Raw genomic sequence first — 16,211 nt, 5'->3', positions numbered from 1 at the left:
CGAGGAAGAGGTCGCTCCTCCGGTCATTATTTCTTCAACAAAAGACCTCAGCACTCCAGAGATCAGCATAACGCCTGGCAAGAACTCACCGACACATTCTTCCCTTCAAGAGGTCGTGGAAGAGGGCATCCCTGGAGAAGAGCGGCTAGACATCCAGCCCAACAACAATCCTCAGGTCAGTGTACTTATACCAGCGCCAGCACCACAGACGCCTATAGGCGGGGGGCTAACTATGTTTGCAAGAGCTTGGTATACCTTATCGGGAGATGCCTGGGTCACGGGCACAGCTCGTGGTCAAACCTGTTGCCCTATCCCTATAGTAATGTCCCAAACAGTTAAAGTAGCTTTAGACAACAAAATACACAGTCTATATTCGCCCCTGTGTGAGTCAAGGAGGTTTCTTCAGTCCCATATTTCTGGTGCACAGAAAAGAAAAGGTGCGTCCAGTAATAAACTTAAAAGCTCTCAACAAATTCATCATTTACCGCCATTTCAAAATGGAATGTATACACATGCTCAGGGACCTCCTGAGACCGAACGATTAGCTCATGCGTCTAGTCCTGAAAGACGTTTACCTCGCAGTGCCGATTCATCAGGCACACGTAAGTTATCTGAGATTTTCATGAAGAAGTCGAGATTGGGAGTTCATAAGTCTGCCTTTAGGGCTCTTCTCAGCACCTTGTGTTTTTACCAAACTTCTAAGGCCTGTAGTAGCTCATCTAAGAGAACAAGGTGTTCGACTTATAATTTATTTGAACAAAATCATCTTTATGGCTCAGTCACAAGAACTAGTTCAGAGGCAGACCAGACTAGCCATAGACTTGCTACACATCCTTGTTTTTCTCATAAACTGGGAAAAGTCAATTTGTTATCCATTCAGGAACCTAGAATTTCTGGGGTTAGTAGTGGACACTCAGAATTCTCAACTCCGTCTCCCATCAGCCAAGATCCACTCCACCAAACGGGAGATACGCAGACTCTTACAGAGGAGCCTGTTCTCTCTTCGAGAGCTAGCAAGAGTGATAGGTTTACTATCCTACCCCATTCAGGCAATATTTCCCGGCCCCCTTCACTATCGAGAACTACAAAGATTGAAGGGCCAGCACTTAAGACGCAGCCTTTCTCACTCCCAACTCCTGACACTATGACCCCAAGCAAGGACAGAGCTCAACTGGTGGCTCACTCACATGGAAGCCTGGAACGGCAGAGCCATCTCCGGATCCACCCTAGATATCATCATTGAATCAGATGCCAGCCATTCCGGCTGGGGAGCGAGATGCGGTTCCGTAGCCATGGGAGGAACTTGGTCTCCTCAGGAGCTGGATCTACATATCAACTGCCTATAGCTTCTTGCAGGTTCCTTTGGAGTACGCTCTTTTGACAGAGGCAGAGCGAGTTGCTGTATCTTGCTATAAATGGACAACATTTCGGCAGTAAGGTACTTCAATCATCTGGGTGGCCCCATGTAGAGGCCTCTAGCATAATTAGCCAAGGATTTCTGGCACTTCTCTTTGGAACATCAAATTTCAGTCACAGTGGAATATCTCCCCGGTCTCACCAACGTGGTGGCGGACTGGTATTCCCGCCACTCTACAGATTACAGCGACTGGAGGCTCAACAGAGAAGTCTTTCGACACCTCCAAGAGATTTGGGGTCCAATGTCCATAGACCTCTTCGCTTCCAGACTCAATACCCAGATAACAGTGTTTTACAACTGGAGGCCGGATCCAGCATCAGCTGCAACAGACGCATTTCTGCAGCCATGGTCCCAGGGGATACTTTATGCCTTTCCCCCATTCACCATGATAGCGAGGACCCTGGCAAAGGCCCGTCAGGAGCATTCGGATCTAGACCTCCTAGCGCCAGTCTGTACCTCTCAGACCTGGTATCCAGTTCTACTGTACTTTTTCTCGGATTCTCCAATCCTACTACCCCAGTTTCTGGATCTCCTACTAGATCCATCAGGTCAGCGTCATCCCCTTCTTCTCAGCAGATCTCTGACCCTAGCGGCCTGGAGGATTTCATGTCAAGATGGAGAGTCCCGGGCATGACCCGCATGGTGATCAGTCTCATCGAGGAAAGCTGGGCTCTTACTACCCTTAAGAGGTATTCAAACTCTTGGGGCACCGGGAGCACTTGGTGCTGAAGGAAAGGATTACATCCAATTTCAGCACCTGTAGAGGAGATACTGAATTTCCTAGCTTCTCTAGTGGAAAGAGGGCTTGCCTACAGGACAGTGAACACCTATCGTTCAGCAATTTCTGCTGGTCATGACCTTGTTCAAGGAGTCCTGGCAGGAGAACACCACCTCGTCTGCAGATTACTCAAGGGTGTCAGACTTACAGTCCCATCCCCGTCCCGCTACAACAAGCTTTGGGACGTTAATAAAGTATTGAAACTTTTCCTGTCATGGCCGCATAACAAAGAACTATCATGTACGGCCCTATCCTGCAAACATACTACCCTACTCTGCTTGGTCTCCTGCAGGAGAGTCTCTGACATCAGAGCTCTCGATCTAGCGGGCAGGCCCTTCTCTCCTGATGGCATCGTATTTCATATACACAGAAGGACAAAATGTAATTTTAGGGTAATTTCTTACCCCGCCCTTAGAGACCAACCCAAGCTTTGCCTGGTTAAATGCTTAAAAGTTTACAAAGAAAAGACAGCCCCTCTTAGGACCCCTCCTAACAGGCAACTATTGATAGCTCTGCGTAAACCGCACAAAGCAGTTTCCGCTCCAAATCTAGCATGCTGGGTGCATTGGACTCTAACTCAAGCAGGGATAGATACCCAGCACTTCGGAGCCCACTCAGTGAGAGGAGCCATGGCCTCCACAGCCTTTCAGGCTGGAGTTCGCCTAGAAGACATCATGAGGATGGAAGACTGGGCAAGGAAATCAGTATTTAAGAAATTCTACCTGAAACCGGTAGATCAGCCGGCATCTAATGTGGTAAGTAAGCTTTAAACAAGCATAATGTGAGCCTCCGGTCTTGACATAGAATACAGATTTTCCATAATAACTTACTAGAAAGTCTTAATTCTATTAAAGACACGGAGGCGAGCATTATCCCACCCGGTGAGAAAATAACAGCGTGTATCACACTTAATAGTGATTAAATGCATTACTATGAATGTCGATGATTTAGAATTTATATGTATTCTGCCAGAATAACTCAATGAAATTTCTCTTCCACCCTAATAAGGGAACTGGGGTTGTCATATACATGAATTAATTTTACTCTTTTATCCTTTTTTGACAGCTCCTGCAGACAAGTCCGTCTGATCGGCAGCCCAGCACAGTTTTCTTCTACGAGATGGCTACAGTTACTGTTCTATTACGGACAGCCAAGTTTGCAGCCTCGAAAGAGGAAGTTACATCATGTTTAGAACTGTTTATGAAGGGATCTGGATACCTGTTGGAGGACTAGGTCACATGTTGGTGGCCTCTAAATGAACTCTGGTGAAGTCCTCTGGGAAATGGAGTTTCCTCAGAGACTCATGGACATATTTTACTGTATTACCATGTTTTATTGTGTTTTACTGTATTTGGTGCACCTTTTCTTTATGCACATTATCCATGTTGCACTCGGGTGCACAAAATATCTTGCTGCTGAACTTTTTCTTTACTGGTTTAATAAAGAAAGAGAAGCATAATGCTTGCCTCTGTGTCTTTAATAGAATTAACACTTTCTAGTAAGTTATCATGGAAAATCTTTATTGTTCCCAGCTGCGATTGCATCTAATAAACTTTGGTTATTCTTGCTTCCAGGTAATTGTTTTTGGCTTATTGGATTACTTTATTATATCGATTTGTGTGCCTTACCCTACACTATTGTATACTGTCATACACATACCAAAGCAGGGGAAGCAGCGCCTGCAAACTGCGGCTCACAAGATTTGTTGGACTACAGCTTGCCCTCCATATTGCATATCCTTGGTATGGCTGATGAGAGGTGTAATAATAAAACATTGGGGGCATAAGCATACTTGAATGAGTGTCCACTGCCCCCTTGCCCCTGAAGCCACTATACTGAGAAGAGAACTGCAACAAACCATAATACTGTTATATCTACATCACCATCTACATTAAGAACATCACCACAGCACACTTAGAACAATGCCTAAATAAAATCATTATGGACACCGCAGACGATGATACCTGCAAAGAAAATAGTCTATACTTACAACTCACAGGTTCAGGACCTAACAGACCAGGTGGCCCCTATAAAGAACAAGGTAGTCAGGCCAAATAAAGGCCACCAAACATGGCTTAATACCAAGCTGTCAAAATTGAAACGAGAAAAAAGGAGAAGGGAGAGTAGCTGGCTAATGGAACCATCAAAATGCAATCGGGACAAATGGAAGGACACTGAAAAACTCTATAAAGAATGCATTGTCAAAGCAAAGATTTTTTTTTACAATGACCAGATTGCATCAGCATCCAATTCAACAGGCAAACTATTTGAAATCTTAAGGTCAGTGGAAAAACCTAAAGCCCTGACGCCACCCTTTCAACCCTCACAGGAAGACTGTGAAAAGGTACAGGAGGCCTTTTATCATAAAATAGAAAAGGTAAGGGAGGTAATTAGAACATCTCAAGTGACAAAACAGAACCAAACAAACCCCATAAAACCAACCATTTTATGGACTATCCCAGAAAGCTTTAAATTTAAGCCCATTACAACGCAGGCTATGGAAGGGATACTAGCGTCCATGAAGCCAACTTCATGCGCAGAGAATTTACTCCCCTCTAAAATGATACTGGATAACAGGAAGTTATTTGCACCTTTGTTTACTAGGATGATAAATGTGTCCTTTAATGAGGGGAAGACACCTGAGAGTACCAAGATAGTCACTGTCACACTACTGGTTAAAAAACCAGGATTGTATCAGAAGGATCCAGGCAACAGCCGGCCAATAACAAATTGCAACTTCCTATTAAAATTCATGGATAAGGTGGGTACAGCCCAACTTCAAGCATTTGTAGAGGCAAACAATGATTTTACACAGACAACAGTCAGGATTCAAGGCAGCCCACAGCACCGAGACGACAATGCTAGATTTATAATCCCATATGCTGAGCATTATGTATAAAAGTAAAACCGGCTTGTTGTGTTATTAGACCCAATTGATGCATTTGATCTCCTTGATCATCAACAGCTACAGTGGGAACTGGAAAACGTGGGCAACTGCTCAACTGAAGCAACCAGAAGGGTGGCTTCATTTCTAGTGGATAGGAAGACTAAAATTCCCTTTAGGGGACACATTCTCAAGTGAGAGGCCCATCTACTGCGGCATACCCTGTAAGCGACTGCAATTCAACACTACAGCTAAGTCAATGCCTGGTCTGGGATGCTGATGGAAGCCCTTATTGATGTATTTTTATGTCCATTTCGTTTACTCTGGATGACAACCCTTATATAACACCCCTCTCTCAGAATCCCCCTGACCCCGCTGAGCCAAGAAGTAGGTTTGTTTTGCAAATTAAAAGGTTTATTTGAAAATTAAACAATATATATATATATCACACTTTTATAATAAATTAATATTTGATATCACACTTGAGAATATGATGTTGATCAACAATGGATAATGTTATAGTGGTACAATCTTTTTAATGGCTTAGAAGTTGATATAGAGAGGATAAAGTAGCTGATAATGCTTTTATGGCTTCAAAGACAATGCAATGATGAATGAAATGCAGTACAGAAAATAAACTTGATATGATTTCAACCAAAACAATGTAATCACTTTTCCCCCTGGTAGCAATTCACCCCCCCCCCTTTTATGCAATGTAAAGGGATGGAAGGGAAGCACACAGTTCTCAGGAATGCAATCAAATATAATTCAGTTCCCCCCGTAGCAAGCTTGGAGGAAAACAGGTAGGAGTTTTAAACACAGGCAAAATCCTTTTAAATGTGGTGGCAATGAAGTGAAAAATATACTCAAATTGCTTTTAATTCCATATAGGTGGTTCAGGATAGGTGATAGATACTTTGAATCAGTTCAGGCCAGCCCTATCAATGATTCAGGGATGGTTATTAGGTTGAAAACAGATTTCAGGGATGGAAGCAAAGACAAATATTTTTACCCGTGGCTAAAATGAAGCAAAATGTAAAATCGCAGAAAACTTTCCGAGTGCGTCGGCACGATTACGGAGGCACTATAAGCCGGTTTTAGGCTCGCTGGAAAGCTTAGAATCTTAGCTTTAAGATGACAGTTAAAACTCGCTCCTAGCACAAACGGTTCCGGAGATACGGACGATTTAGTAAAGGTAGTTTTTCGGATTTTAAATTTGAAAGCTCAGAATGACAGATGACAGTTTTCAGGTTTAAAGATGACAGAATGACACAATTCTAGGAGGGAGTTCTAAATAGGTTAAAATAGTTTGGATTAGATTATTTTAAACTAAGAGATTGGTTTTGGCACCGTGCTAGCTGAGTACTCACACTAGATTTTGGACAGGAATGCGACTTCGTCACGGATCGGGTCAACCGGTTGGACTGGACTCCTGGCATTTCTCTCGCCACGGACGATCTCTGCCTGGTTCTGCTCACAGCGATCTGGGTCAGCTCTGCTAGCGGCACTGCACAGCGGTCTGGATCTCTGGTTCTGACAAAAGTTCTTGGCACTGCACAGCGGTCTGGTCTCTGGTTCCGGGTACAGCTCTGCTTTCTGGGTGTTTCTGGCACAGAGTTTTAGCCAGAATCAGACAGCTCAGCCCGGCTGTCTGAATAGTTTGGTTTGGTTGATAGGTTTTGAAGGCCTGCTGATAGGAGTTCAGCTGTTGTGTTCTAGAGTTCTTGGAGTTTCTGGATGTGAAGTCTGAAATCAGGATGTGGAGTTGTCTGTCAAAATGCTCCGCAGAAAGTGAAAAAGAAAAGTCCCTATCTGGCTTCCAGTGGCTCTTTTTATGTGTTTAGAAAGTGGGTGGGTTGGCTAATTCTGCATTCCCAACCCTCTCAACTTATCATTGGTCAGTTCCTCCTCTCTCCCTTGATTGGGGGAAGGAAATGGAGTGTCAGAGTGATGTCAGCCATTTATGATCTATTGAAGAACGCCCCTTTACTTTTGCATGGAAAATCATTTTTCGTAACTACACATACTTCCCAGATATACAGTTGTTTGACATTACGTGTACATATTACAGATTACTTATGGTCCATGCTTGTTCAACTCTGATCTTCCTGGGGGCTTGCATTCAAAAATGACAACTTATTTTCGTTTTTAGTTGGTTTACCAATGTTAAATCTGTATCAAAAATTACACAAATGTACACCCTCCTTCTACACACATTCCAGTAATTTACAAGGTCTCTAGCATAACCCAGTGTCTGTAATATCAATAAATAGCGGGGTTTTGCCTCAGAACATGGTACAAAGTTGAATCGAGTCTTGAATTGTGCGTACATTTCTTAGATTAAGGTTCTCCAAATTGCACATTTTTGTGAGCTTAATACAATATTTTAGAAGAATTTAACTTAAACATATATTTGCTGCAATATGATTCCACAAAAGTGTCTGAGTCCACCCCCAGAAACTTGGGAGTACCGCATGTCTCTCCTCTCCCAGGCAGGGCTCTGTTTACAGTCCACACAGAAAATAAACATACCCCATTCAACTGCAAGAGTCTATTGTGTCGGCTGAGGTCAGCAGGCCAGGGGGCCACTCTGCATTTGGTTAACAAGAACCTGTGATTTCCTGGGCTGTTGTGTGGGTCTCTGAGGTGAGAAGGTTTCCCAGCCTCTTTGCCTGTTAATGCAATCAGATTGTCTCTGGGAACAGCAGGTGGTTAAGAGTTTTAATTAACCAGCGGGCCTTTGAAGTTTCCAGCTGTCTCAGGAGGCTGATTAGCTTCTGAAGTAGCAGTTCTCCTGTCAGAGTTTAGACCGCTAGCATCGGTTTGTGGACAAAGCTGGTACTGCACCCATTTTTGGGATCTGTCTTGAATTAATTCATTTCAGTAGAGTGGTCTTGTGCCCATGATTTAAACAACTTTTTGACATCAATAAAAACGGATTTCAAACAGAACCATCTTTCTTTGCACTGGTGGGTGGCAGATTAGGTGACCATTTTGGTGTGCGCAAACTGCGCGGTTCTCCTGGATTCCGGCGTGAATGTGGGCGGCAACAGTTTATCCCCACATCTACCCAGTCTATTGTTTCAACATGGGTCAAAACCCTTGACAACCCCCAGGCACAAATGTATCACCACTGCTCTTCAATCTTTACCTGAGGTGTCTCTGCATAGTGCTCGATAATATCAGAGCCTTTTTCACAAACTATGCAGATGACACCCAGCTGGTTGTGGAAGTGAGTGGCTGTTATACTAGTGACTGCACCAAGGTGGCATCCTTATATAACATCATTGAAACCTGGACGGATAAACACTGGATGTGCCTTAACAGGAATTAAACAGAGCTCATGATTTTTGGCTCCCTGCAAGCTTGCTCCAAACTAAGTCAAGAATACCAGACATTTAACATCAAAAACTACCCCATCTTAGTAGTAGGGAAGGTGAAGACATTGGGGATTTTCATGGAAGCCTCGATGGGTGCAGAAGCACAGATTACCTACCTCAATAAAAACTTCCAGTACTATCTACGACTACTTAAATCCATCAGACCATGTTTGAGTGAGGGAAACAGTGCACCCATAGCAAGGTCCACGATTCTATCTAGGCTCGACTATGGCAACGCAGTCATGCAAGTAAGGGATGAATAGCAAAGTGTCAGACCCTGCAAAACAGCGGTGTGACAATAATAAGAAAGAAAGCAAGGAGATATCACATCACAGAGGACAGAAAAGCCCTCCACTGGTTGACAGAGGAAGCCAGAATTCAGTCTAAGAGCATGACTATGGTTCATAGATGCCTATTTGGGCGGGCTCCTGCCTACCTTAAACAGAAAATCACTCTCTATGCACCAACGCGATCACTAAGATCAGATGCCTTGGGCCAGATCAACTGTCCCCCCTCAAAAAGGTCCAAGGGACTGGGCCGGGCCTTTCCTGTGAAAGCAGCCCAGAAATGGAATAGCCTCCATAAACAGCTTAGACAAGAGAAGAACTACCTACCATACATTCAGGAAAGTGCTGAAAGCATATCTGTTCAGGTGATAGTATGTGATCCAGAAATGGGCCCTCTAGCTAGTTATGAAACGATGTCTCATCTTATATGTTAGTTCTGCATGTACATGTATGTGCCCCGATGCCTGCAGGCTTTGGGCGCAAAATAAACACACAACTAAATAAATAAATCTTCAGTTTGCACTGTATGGCCACTGTTTCAAAATAATGACATAAGTTATCTGAATGAGTTTTGATTGAGGACAAAGGGTTGCTTCAGCTTCTAAAGTCAACAGGATAAATAGGTCTCCCATAGTCAGATGCAGGAGTAAAATGGTAAGGAACATGACACTGGCCAGCATTGCAGTGCTGCAACATAGACAAATGGGCAATTTATACTTACGATACAATGACGAAACGTTTTGTGCTCAGTACGTCTGTGACTTGTACTGCAAAATAATTTTGTAACTAAACAGTATTTTACTATGTGAGTTTAGTAGATAGTTGGAAGGGGAATGACATCAGTCTTCAAAAGTATTGCATAGTTATAATTTGTTTTAGAAATAAGCCTACCATCATGCAATCTACCGCCAAATAACAATTAACAGGGGTTTAACAGCACATACCACAGCACTTACGTGATCAAAGAAGAAGGAAAAGAACACTCTACAGTACTGGGTTGGACTCAAGTGAAATCAGAAAGTTGTAAAAAGTGTGTAGTTGTATATACCAGCATCCAGCAAAGCCCGTCTTTAAGGGTGCACCCGCCCTTATCCACAGCACAGCAATGCTGCATTACAGTGGGCTTTGGACAAGGGGGTACTACATAATACATCATATCGCCTGTGATGTTGAGTGCACCCCCCCTGGTTGCCTGTAATTCTGTGTGTACCCCCAAACCACCCTGGTCGCCTTTGATATTGTGTGTACCCCCACCCCACCCCCTGTTCACCTGTGATGTGCGTGTATGTACCTGGTTGCTTGTGTATCTATGTGTACTCCCCCGCCCCCCGGTCGCTTGTGATGCTGTGTGTAATCACACCCCTCCTGGTCGCCTCTGATGCTGTGTGCTTCCACCCCCACCGTCGCCTGATGCTGTGTGTACCCCCCGGTCATCTGTGATGCTGTGTGTACCCCCCCTCCGGTTGTCTGTGATGCTGTGTGTACCCCGCTTGGTCGCTTCTGATGCTGTGTGTACCCAACCTTGCACATTTGTGTGCTGCTGCTGCCCTGCAACATGGGGTAGGCACCATGTATTTGCCCACTGCTGGACTTTCACATCTGTGTGCTGCTGCTGCCCTACAATATGGGGTTGGCACCATGTATTTGCCCATTGATGGACTCTCGCACCTGTGTGCTGCTGCTGCCCTACTACATGGGGTAGGCACCATTTGTTTGGCAACTGATTTGACTTGGCATCTGTTTGTTGCTGCCGCTTTGCAACATGGGGTAGGCACCATGTATTTGCCCATTGATTGACTTTCGCATCTGTGTGTTGCTGCCACCATGCAACATGGGGTAGGTACCATGCATTTGCCCATGGATTGACCCTCACATTTGTATACTGGTGCCGCCCTGCAAAATGGGGTAGGCACCATGTATTTGCCCACTGCTGGACTTTTGCATCTGTATGCTGCTGCCGCCCTGCAACATGGGGTAGGCACCATTAATTTGCCCACTGATTGACCTTCCCTTCTGTGTGCTGCTTCCACCTTGCAACATCGGGTAGGCGCCATGTATTTGCCTATTGCTGGACTTCGCATCTTTCTGCTGCCGCCCTATTACATGGGGTAGGCACTATGTATTTACCCACTGATTTGACTTTGCATCTGTGTGCCGCTGCCACCCTGAAACATTGGTTCAGGGCCAATGAATGTGATCACCATGTACTTCTCCTTTGCACTGTGTATGATGTATTACCCTCTATATGTCCCACGATGTAATTCACCTCTTACTTGAAGCACTTACTGTAGATACCTCTGGGCTTTGTGTTCTATGCAAGTGCCAAATAAATAAATAAATAAATAAATAAATAAATAAATACATACATACATACATAGACAAGGTTATTACGCTGGATATGGGTGCGCTTCCCAGATAATGAATGTATGTCCTAAGAGTCGCTCTGCATAAACAGTCATTGTCTGGGTGACATTAAGTACTACAACATTCAGACTCAAAGTTGCCTCTCATACAAGGTAGACAGAAATCAGCCACTGGAAAGGCGTGAATCCACAACTTTGCAAGAGACAAAGGGCAATAGGGCACTAGACATCAATTACTGGCGTGCACATAGCACGGGGCTTGGCAAGGAAGGACAGGGTTCAGAACAGAGCCGACTAGAGCAGCCTTTCTATACATATTTGTATGACCATTTGATTCGCCCAGCCCTGGTTTTCAATGCAGCTAACTATTGTTGGTGAAAGACTTCACTAGTTGTCAAGGAGTTAAGGACCCGGGCACTCTTATACAAGAAAGGACTATCCATCTCTAGTTTTAGTGCAGATGACCCTTTCGACTACCAAGCTATAATACTAATTCCACTCTAAAGCATGCATAAGCTGTTATTTCTTTTTTACAAATGTTTGTAGCAATTCAAATATGTGACTCTATAGATACTAAAAAACCGTGTTTGCTGTCAAGGACTTTTGATCACTGGACAGATGTTTTCATCATCAGCACAATGGCTGTACCACCTCTTCTTGGCCACCAGGCTCTGAGTTCTATTTTGCCTCAAATGTATGTAAACAAAAGCAATACAATAAAATACAAATGCTAATTCAAAAAGCCATTTGAAGAGGTGAGATTCTGATCCGGCTGCCATTGCCACTCACTATTCAAAGGCAGGCATCCAAACCTCTTCACAGCCAACCATATATCTTTGAACGACAAAGAAGTGTGCATAAGCTTTAGCACAGCTAGGCATGACATCATGTACCACCATGGACTAAGCCAAAGCCAAGTTCATGTGCAGTGCGTGTTCCTTCTAACACCAAACCATGGTGATTGTAGAGACTGGCCTTATGTTTCTCTTAAGGCCTATCAGTGATGGGGGAGGAAATATAAAAAATCAACCAGATATTCGACAAGGCCATGGGTCGCATATGGGGGTAAATGCCGCAATGCGTCCCAGACAATATTACAAAAGGTGATGGCAAGTACTTAATGCATAGGTGGTGGAAAACTGGAGAAAGTCATTTTCCCTTTTTTCCCCACGTTCACATTCAGCAGAATGGGGTGTGAATTGGGCTCACACACTAGCTTTATTCTACAATATATAATTAAAGTACATTAGCAATCCATTCCGGTTCTGGTGAGTGGCGAAATAAGGACCCTATCAGATGAATCAGTCATAATGCCATGTCTTACCCGTTGACGTGAAAGCTGTGTATCTCTTTATTAATAATAATAATAATAATAATAATAATAATAATAGTAATAGTAATAATAATAATAATCTTTGACCAACAAACAGGTGTCCTCAGCTCTAATCCTCAGGATTCGATGGCACCTACGTTGGAAATGCAAGCTGGCTTAGAAAGATCAGGGTTGGTCTTCCACAACAAGCAAACACAGAGCATAGCTAACTGTGGTATTTTCATGTTACTATAGCAGCTTTGTATTCATTGGCTCTTCGTCGCCCCACAGTTACGCATGCCACATTCACATGCAACGGCACACATACATCTATCAATCCCTATTACATACTCCATGAATATATGCACATATTTAAGCATACATGCTCCAATCATTCGTTTCACACGTTTGCATTACCTTCAGACGTCTGTTTAAATGTAATTATTTTCATTATCCATTCACAAAGCTACACACAGGCATCCCCTCCATTTGCAGAGTTCATTTCTCCATCTCCTGACATATGCTGCCATTTTAATGCCAAACACACACGTGCACTCAAGCAACAAGTTAATCATCCACACGTTTCGGAAACAATAGTAAACATTTTCGAGAGTTATGATCAACTAAATGGGCCGTTTAGAGTAATGGAAGTTTAACCGTGGAAGCGTGTGCATGAGCTCTGTAATAAAACCCTGCATTGTATTTAGTTCAACTAATTTCAAATGCACTAACCTATAATTAAGCAATAACCCCCCAGCCAGTGCCAAGTGCATGAAGAAAAACAGTTCCAGTGCTCATGCTGAAGGGAGGCCAAGGTGTTTATGGGGCAGGACATTCTTAACAAAAAGCACATGGGTCATTATTAGCGGCTCAAAATTACACATTTCACCAGCCAACGTCCTTTCATTTCTTGTGTGCTTGAAAATGCCTTGTAATTGAATAAGGTAAATTCATAGATTGTGCTTTTTCAGAATGTTTTCTGCTGGAAGTCAATTTCAATCTGTTTATTGGAGGTCCTTTATGCTTGCAATGAGGTAGAGCAAGGGTAAACAACCTTTGGCTCTCCAGATGTTTTGGACTGTTGGACACCCTGTCAAAATGTAGGCCAGCTATATTGGCTCAGGCAATGATGAGATATATAACTTTTTCAACCAGGTTGCCAGTGTAGGCTTAAATGTTACAGACTATGTTCTGTATCTTATCTGAGTTAGGCTTGCACCTTGATAACACCAACAAGTTGACTGCCCTGCAAGATCTAATGTGCACACTACTAAACCTCCCACATAAAGTGCTAATCGAACTGAATATCCTGTTGCTGAAGAAAGGGTAATATACTTCTTCCAGCCCAGACGAAATCATCAAGGACGAAGCATGGTGTACAGGCATCCAGGCTGCTCTCCTCAACAAAGTTAAATTACTCCAAGACAAAATAGCCTCCCAACGCAAAGCTCTCAACACCCCCACCTGCCCACCCATACCTCTCACCTACAACTCTCCTTCACAAACACCCCTCTTTGCCTTCAGAGAAGTCTCAGAGACGGAAGTCAAGGACCTCCTTAAAAAAATCAAACCCTCCACATGCAAAGGGGATATCTGCCCACCCTCCGTAATCAAAGAGTGCGCAGAATACCTCACCCCCATCATCACGGCTTTTATCAATGCCTCTTTCGCGTCTGGAAGTGTACCACAATGCCTAAAAGAAGCCTGGGTCCGCCCACTCCTAAAAAAACCCTCTCTCGATCCTTCCTCCCCTAACAACTATCGCCCCATCACCACCGTCCCCTTTCTCCTTAAAATCCTAGACAAAGCCGCACACAATCAAATCCAACACTACCTGGAAACCAACACCATCCTAGGAAAAAGACAGTCAGGTTTCCGCAAAGGCCATGGGACTGAATCTGCTCTTCTAGATTTAAAAAATCAAATTACTAAAATAATGGACACAGGCAAACCTGCCCTCCTCCTCCTACTCGACCTTTCAGCAGCATTCGATCTGGTCGACCACAGCATTCTCACATCGCACCTCTCCAATGCTGCACACTTCTCTCACAAGGCTACCACGTGGATCACATCCTTCCTTGAAGGCAGGGCCATGAAAGTGTACTCTGACCAGGATAGCGCCCCCCCCACCACTATCAATTGTGGAGTCCCACAAGGGTCCTGCACCGCACCGACCCTCTACAACCTATTCACCAAACCCCTCTTTGACTTACTGGACTCCCTCAACATAGCGTATACCAACTACGCTGATGACACGCAGGTCCTCCTCCCCCTCTCTGGAGACTACGACCTTGACTCAGAAGCCCTCATCAAAATCTACTCGACTATCCAAACATGGATGGCTATCAATGGTCTCTGCCTAAACGGAGACAAAACCGAAATCATCATCCTAGCCCCTAACAAAACGCTAACCAAACTCAGCCCCGATTATTCGCACATGAACATCGACAGTATTAGCATACCTGTCTCCTCTGCCGTCAAGACCTTAGGAGTCTACATTGACGCGACACTCTCAATGACAAGACAAACCAGCGCCATTGCCTCAGCTTCTGCTCTGACTACCAAACTCATCTACGCCATAAAACCCTACCTCACCACGCCCAACTGCCTCTCCATAGCCAGAGCTACGATAGGAGCCAGATTAGACTACTGTAACGCCCTCCTGGCAGGCACTTCATCAAAAAACCTAAACAGGCTCCAAATAGTGCAAAACAATGCCCTCCGTGCTGCACTACACATTCCCAAAACTGACCATATCTCACAGGCCAGAAGACGCGTCCACTGGCTCCCAGTCAAGGAAAGGATCAACTTTAAAATCCTCACCCTCACACACAAATGCATCAATCACACAGCACCCCCCTACCTATCTGAAACTATAACCAAGAACTCCTCCATCCGCCCCAGAAGAAGTCATCACGCCAACCAACTCCAAGTACCCACTGTAAAAAGAGCCAAAGCCGGCGGCATTGGCTTCCCTCACATAGCACCTAAGCTCTGGAATGCCCTTCCCAACTCGCTCAGAGCAGAACCATCGCTGTATCTCTTTCGCAAATCTCTCAAAACCAGGCTATTCAACTAACTCCTCCTTCCCTACACCCACTTCAGCTCGCACGCATCTGATACGAAAAGTTTTCGACACGAAACGCTTGCTGTAATGAAAATTGCTTTGTAACCATCTTCCTTCCATTGTAACCAGACTATGTATGTATTCATGTAACAGCGCCACGATGCCCCCGGGCTGACGTGCGCTTTAAATAAATCCGAATAAATAAATAAATTCCTTGCCGAATTCTTTGAATAAAAGACTCCTGCCTCAGTGCAAAAAGCACTGCGGCATGAGCCCGGACGTTATACCTCAAATACCATTACATCCTGGAAACCGCTCGACTACAAATGCCAGGTGGCAAAGAAGCTCGAATAAGAGCTCTTCATTAAAAGATCAGTTCATCTGAAACGCCACTTTCACCAGTTGCCACTCAAAGGAACATCCACTCGACGCTGCACACAAGAAGGTACAGGTGAGTGGGAGCTGCCCCCTTGGCAGTAATGTCATTAACCACATATGCAAGATTGTCATGTTCTACTGTAAACATATGTACTTGTTTTGAACACGGAGATTGGGAGGCAGAATTGGAAATAACGAGGGTCTACCCTCCTCCAGAAAAAGAAAACGGTATATTCGCTTTCCGACATACAGAGGGAGTGAGGTTGTCAGTTGATATTTCAGTGACGAGTCTAAGGAGAGGTGCTAGTATACCGGAAATTATTTTGTAAATGTCTGATAATAGGC

The sequence above is a fragment of the Ambystoma mexicanum genome, chromosome 4q (assembly GCF_040938575.1).
Source record: "Ambystoma mexicanum isolate Mex_15411 chromosome 4q, UKY_AmexF1_1, whole genome shotgun sequence".
NCBI lineage: Eukaryota > Metazoa > Chordata > Amphibia > Caudata > Ambystomatidae > Ambystoma > Ambystoma mexicanum.
This window is presented reverse-complemented; position numbering follows the sequence as displayed.